The following is a 6,274-nucleotide window of genomic DNA, read 5'->3' as shown; positions in this document are numbered from 1 at the left end:
CCGCAGGGTCTTGCAGTGGTAGTTGAAGATGGCATCATGGGTCAGGTCGACCAGCAGCGTCAGCTCCCCGGAGTTCAGTGACAGGGCTGAACCCCTTGATCGTACACCCGCAGGATCCAGGTGATCATGAGCTCACTGGGGTTCTGCTTGAAGCACCATGAAATGGCCAGAAATGGCCAGGAGTTTGGTGTAAGTGTAGTACTGGTCCCCTCGGCCCATCTGGGTGGGTGCCAGAGCTCTCTCAGCCATGGCTGCAGTTGCCCCAAGGCACGGAACAGCAAGAGGGCCTGGCAGGGAGCTGTCACAGTAGCTGCAGGAAGGACAAAGAGGCATTGGGTGTGGGAAATGACCACACCTTCACTCCACCACCCCACCAAGACTCGTGCCCCTCACAACTCTGGTGTCAAAGGTCTCAGGAGGCACTGTGTCCTCAGTGTTGGTCAGAGCTGTGCTGGACATCATAGGGGTCCCTGGGCACAGGCACACATATGAGGGGTCTACAAAAAGTTCATGGGAAGATTTGTATTACCTTTTCTAATTTTCCTCAAACCTTTTGAAGTACCCTTGTAGGATGTCTAACTGCACCCACTCCCCCCCAGCATCACCCCCCTCTTTTGTCTCCCCCTCCCCCCAAGGTAGTGTAATCATGGAGACTAAATGCATACAGTACTTAGAACAGTGCTTGGCTCAGAACAGGGCTGTGCTTCCCCTGCACCAGCCTTACCTTCACTACCAGGAATTGTTCTCACCGAGAGGGACAGCCGGGCTCTTGGATGCCTCGGGGAACCAGCTGCAGGCGGAAAGAAGGCAGGGGAGAGGGGAGAGGTGAGTGGGGTGCAGGGCAACCACAGGACCCTCATCCATCCCTTCCCCAGAGCCAGGACCCCTCAGACCCACAGGTGTCAAAGGTCCCAGGGGGCACTGTGTCCTCAGGGGCGGTCAGAGCCCAGTGCTGGACATCATGGGGATCCCAGGTGCAGCCCCTTCAGGAACCCCGACAGAGCTCACCTCGCTGTAACCCCCCAGCCAGCTCCTTCTGCACCAGCCCCCTTTTATATTCCCCAGTCTGTGCATGGAGGATGCCACGTAATTCAACAACAGCTTTGGGGTGGCAAAGGCTGGTGTTCAATAATGGTCTGCTGCCTCCCTCGTGCCTCCCACCAGTACCAGCTGCGGAACAGGTTGCACACCTAGGTACCCACCCCTAGCCCTCGAGGGGTCAGGCCCGGGAACTTGAATTTGCAGGGGAGGCTGCCCACAGCACACACACAGGGACGGGGGGTCCACCTTAGACCCACCTATGTACAGACGAGCAATGAAAGTCCACAAAGGTCAGAAGCGGCAGAAGTGGGGAATCGAAGCCGACCTCCTTGGTCCTCCTTCCTCTGATGTAGAGGAGGGCGAGACAGAAAGCCTGAGATGAGATGGGGCAAATCACAACCTATGTGCCTTGATTTCCTCAACTATGGAATAGGGCTCAACAGGGCTACTGTAAAGAGGAAATGAATCTACGCTATAACAGTGCTTAAAGTGCTAAGAATTAATCTTTATTTTTAATGTTACCATAATCTATAAATCTTAAACTATAAGTTTATAACATTATAAACTTAACATAATTATGTTGTTAATAAGAGGCAGCCTCTTCTGTTCTTACCAAGGGATGGCTGGGTCCTTGGACTCCTGGAGGAACCACCTGTAGGCAGGAAGGGGCAGGGGAAGGGAGAAGAGGTGGGTGGGGTACAGGGTAACCATGGCACCCCCATCCATCTCATCCCCAGATCCAGGGCCCCTCAGGCCCCTGGGTGTCAAAGGTCCCAGGGGGGCACTGTGTCTTCAGGCGTGGTCAGAGCCCAGTGCTGGACATCATGGGGGCACCTGTACTCTAACCACCCACCCCCCCGCCTGCTCAGGTCCCAGGGCCACAAGAGTGCTCAGAGATCCAGGCAAGAAAATGACCAATACCTTGTCTCTGGGGGTGCCAAGAGGCAAGCCCCCACTGCTTGCTTTCTAATGCCACGCGCCCCCCTGCCCCCCAACCACCCTTCACTGTCCAGCTCAACCTTGGGCGTTACTTCCTGTATGATCTGCAACCATCTGACCTAAGCCACCCCTAGAGACCCTTCCTCCCTCTGGACAATGGGACTAGATGTGCCTAGCAGGCAAGCTCATCTGCAGAGTTCAGTGAGAGAAAGAGGTTGACCCAGCACACAGCAGTCAGTTTTGGCCCTGCTTCTGCTCAGCCCCGTGTGTGTGTGTGGACTGTCCATGCCCTAACAAAAACGCCCCTGATTGCTTCTGCCCAGTTCCCAGGTCTGCTACTCCCCACCCAGCCTTACAAACTGCCTGGGCCTGAGCCCTGAGTCACTATTTCACTCAACCTGGGAAACTGACTTCACCAGAACCTTCCGTGAAATGGGGAAAGGGCATCTGCCTTTCACTGGGAGGATTTGGCAAGTTCATTCTCCTTAAGTACTTAAATTTGGCAAGTGCTCGCTGAGTGTGAGCTATTGTTTAGCAACTGTGAACACACAAATCTAAATTTTGTGTAGAAATGTGCTGTCCAAAGAGGTAACCCCTGTTTAAATTTGTTAATTAAATATAATAAAAAATTATGGCCCCAGTCACACTTGCTACATTTCAGATGCTGGAGAGCCACACGCAGTGGCTGCTGGACTGGACAGTGCATAGCACATTTCCATCATGACAGTCCCATCGGACAGCTGTGGTCTACAATCAGCAGGTGTTATGTGTCCCTTAGTTCTTCCAAGGTGGAGAAAAGAGAGAGACCCAAGCCAGGTGCTATTTCAGCTTAGAGGCTTTATTCCACCAGTGTGGAGGGGAGACCGAGTCAGACCAGCACCCCTGAATGAAGGAAAGCAGGGGTCTTATAAGACTTTGAGGGAAGGTTCTTGCAGAGTTATGGGCAGTTTTGAAATCAGTGGTATGCAAGGTGACACAGCCTTCGTGGTCCAGTAACATCTGGTTGGTTAGGGCACAGGCTTCTGCTTTGTGTAACCACTGTATACCTGTATCAGTACAAAGCCCGAATGCCTGCTATCCACAGCCCACGTGCTTTAGCAAGATGTTCCTTTGACGATAACGGTCCTGTTTACCCATTCCTAGAAGAATTTCACTGACCAATTCCCAGAGCAAAAAGAGGGAAAGGGGAGGGGGAAGAGTGGAAAGTTGCTTAATATGGCTGTACTGATGTTAAGCTGGCCCTGAGGCCTAATACTTCCCTATCCTGCTGTCAACTCTTTCCTCTTCTCACCTCCCTGCCCAACTGGCACCTTCCCTAGTCCTTATTTCCCCAGGAATTTCCTCTAAGCTCTCAAAGCTTAACATTCAGATCCGTTCAGTGCTCTGCAGAGGATACCTTGGATTAGGAGCACTAAGCTGTTACCGGCCAGCGGCAAAACAAACAAACAAAAAGAGAACAAACGCCTCAAAAAGCTATTCAGAAGAACTGAAATCCAAGCTCACCCTTCACAGAAACCAGCTCCTTTGCCAGAAAGAGTTGCAACTTCCAGTAGCCCTGGAGAATACACTTTCAGTTCTATTTTCACTGCAGCCATTATTCTCCCTACCCCTGACATCCAAGGAGCAAATGAAAATCCTCCTAGAGCTGGGAGCACTTGTTTGTGTTTGGACAACACACACATATATGCCTGTCTTATGATTTAGCTCTTGGAAACACTTGTAAGACATTCTTCTGATAAATCCTGTTATTTGAACAATTGCTATTGTGTAAATCAAGGGTTCCTTTAATAATTGTATCAGTCTATATATAAATGACTCACTGAAAGCTGACTAAGCTTTGTCTAAAGGTATGTTATATTCAGTCTACAAAACCCACAATGTAACATGTAATAATGATGAGAGACATTCTGTTTCTTTCCCACTGCTGAATTTGAAAATTAGGTTTCTGATTAGTCCTTTTCCCTGAAACCCAAATACGTTTTCTTCCACAGTCCATGCACTCCTTATCTTATTCAACTCTTACCTCTGGAAGGCAGGAAAGGTTATTGCCCCCACCCAGCTGTACAGAGGATTTGGGCCATCTGCTCCTGATGATGTGCCTGCTTTACAGAAACAGCAACTGAGGCTCAGGAGAGCGATCACCTGCTGAACATCTCCAAGCCCATAAACAGCAAAGCTGAGATTTGGACCTAGGCCCAACTAGGCTTCCACCAATATGACACTGGGTTTAAAATCCTGAGTATGATTGTTGGAACAAAAATTAAGTCCCAGAGATATCTGATACGAAGTCACCCAAGATCAGGGTGAAATATTTTAGAGCCGGTGGGTTAGAGAGTGGGAGCAAGAGTACTTACCACGATGAGGTTGGTGGTGGGTGGCCCACTGGCTTGAAGACACACCTGTAACACAGGAAGGATTTGGTGAGGGTGGGGGAGGAAACGGTCTGCAGTTCCAGAACAACAAAACTAGGGCCCTTCAGACCCCCAGGTGTCAAAGGTCCTGGGGGGGCACTGTGTCCTCAGGTGTGATCAGAGCCCAGTGCTGAACATCATGAGAGCCCCAGCCCCTCTGCAACCACGTCTCATGGCAACTTACCTTCAGGGACAGAGGCCAAGCTAACAGAGCTTAGAGACTGGGAAACACAAAATCCATCAGGAAAGGACAAGCTGACCACAGCTCTCCTTGTGGAACCACCAGGATATCCCAAACTTCCTGGTGTCAGAGATGCACAGGGACTGTCCTCCTGGGATGGGCCTCCAAACCTACTACATAAAGAGAACCCCAGTGTCCGTGACCCCTTGCCTAGTTTTGCAGCTTTTCCGGCAGTGTCTACACCTGCTGTTAACCCTAAGTAGTGTAAGCTGCTAAGATACAAATCACTCAGAACCTATTGGGAGGAATAAGGAGGCTATTCTAGGAAAAAAGAAAGCTATGATGTAAGCAATGTAAGCCATAACCAGAGACCTTTGACTGAACCAACTTTGAACAAATCATCTGTGAAAGACATTTTGGAGATGACTTAGGAACAATGAACAGGAAGCAAAAGGATGACAATATTAAGGAATTAGTCTATTGAAGGTGACAATGGCATTGGCATTTAAGTAGAAAAATGTTATTTTAGGGACACAAGTGTTAACTACTTTGGATAAAATATAAAATTTACTTTCAAAACATTAAGTACAAATAAAGCAAATATGGCGAAACGTTACAACTGTTCAACTTACGTCTATTTTCCTGTACGTTGGGAAAATGTACGAAAAAGGAACGTACGGGACAATGCCAAAGGAGGGCATGCCAGGATCAAGGATGAATGCATGAGAAAAATCCCTCCATTTGTGACATGGCAACAGTTAGGATAAAGTCAATGGTTTTCCAGGTGGTTGCCTGAAGGAGGAAACTCAACTGGGGGGATCCTTGCTGAGTAGCGGCGGGCGAGGGAGAAAGACAATCAGCGGGCTGACTCCACGTGGGCTTTGTTGCAGGGACGTGGCAGCACTCAGCGGCCAGGAAACCGAAGTTCAAAAAAGCCTTAAGCCAGAACTAACGTTAACAAAACCCTCCGACATCTAGAGCGACCCTGTGAGAACGCTTCCTGCAGTTAAACAAAGGCCCTGTTTGCTTTCTTCTACGTCCACTCCTACCCGGTTCTCGAGAACAACCCAGGCATTCATCTAGAGACCCCAGTCCCACTTCTTGCGTAAGAACCCGATACCCGGTCTCCTCTCTACAGAAGCCCCAACACCCCTCCTCTCCCATCGCCCACGGTCTTTGCTGGAGGTTGCACAGGAATATCAGCCACCCAGAGTCGAGAAGACAAGAGCGATCTCCTAAGGAAAGGACCGTCGCTGACGAGGAGGTGGAGAACCTCAGAAAGAATTCAGTGTCACATCCCCCCACCACGTGTACAAGATGGCGGAGGCCTGCAACGCGGGCAGCAGAAATGTCGCCGCCCGGCTGCGGGTTTCAGGAAAAGAGGGCCCGGCTTTCCCCCGCTAGCTCTGGCAGCAGGAATCGCTCCCCGCCAAGCGCCCCAAACGACTACCACCCTCCCCCCGGGAGACCTCCGGGCGAGCCCCGGAGCGCGCTTGCAATGCCCCTGCCAACCCTGGGCCCTCACACGACGACAGGGCCGCTCCGCCGCAGCCCCGGGCCCCTCACGACACACGCACCCCTGATCCCGGCACCCCGCGGCAGGCACAAAGGAGCCGAAAGCCAGAAGGAGAAACGTTACCGCCCTCACTCTCTGCAGCGCGCGCGCCGCCCGCGGGGGCCACCCCAGCGGCAGCCCGGGCCC

At 51.2% G+C, this 6,274-nt stretch overlaps 1 long non-coding RNA gene across 3 annotated transcripts; it reads right to left on the bottom strand.

The window, feature by feature from the left end:
• Positions 1 to 277: 277 nt before the first annotated feature.
• Positions 278 to 5,975, bottom strand: LOC103608036. 3 transcript variants are annotated; one of them, XR_552011.1, is made up of 8 exons: positions 5,205 to 5,975; positions 4,576 to 4,745; positions 4,335 to 4,379; positions 4,004 to 4,082; positions 1,655 to 1,693; positions 1,299 to 1,385; positions 725 to 790; positions 278 to 310 (listed from the first exon to the last, which is right to left on the bottom strand). It is a non-coding gene; the product is annotated as an uncharacterized LOC103608036 (long non-coding RNA). The 3 variants fall into 3 exon arrangements; XR_552010.1 differs by lacking the exon at positions 4,004 to 4,082 and having other exon boundaries at positions 1,299 to 1,414; XR_552009.1 differs by lacking the exon at positions 4,004 to 4,082.
• Positions 5,976 to 6,274: the final 299 nt, after the last annotated feature.

This window comes from Galeopterus variegatus, unplaced genomic scaffold (genome assembly GCF_000696425.1).
Source record: "Galeopterus variegatus unplaced genomic scaffold, G_variegatus-3.0.2 Scaffold7957, whole genome shotgun sequence".
NCBI lineage: Eukaryota > Metazoa > Chordata > Mammalia > Dermoptera > Cynocephalidae > Galeopterus > Galeopterus variegatus.
Note: the sequence above shows the minus strand (reverse complement) of the source record. Positions and strands in the feature narration are given on the sequence as shown.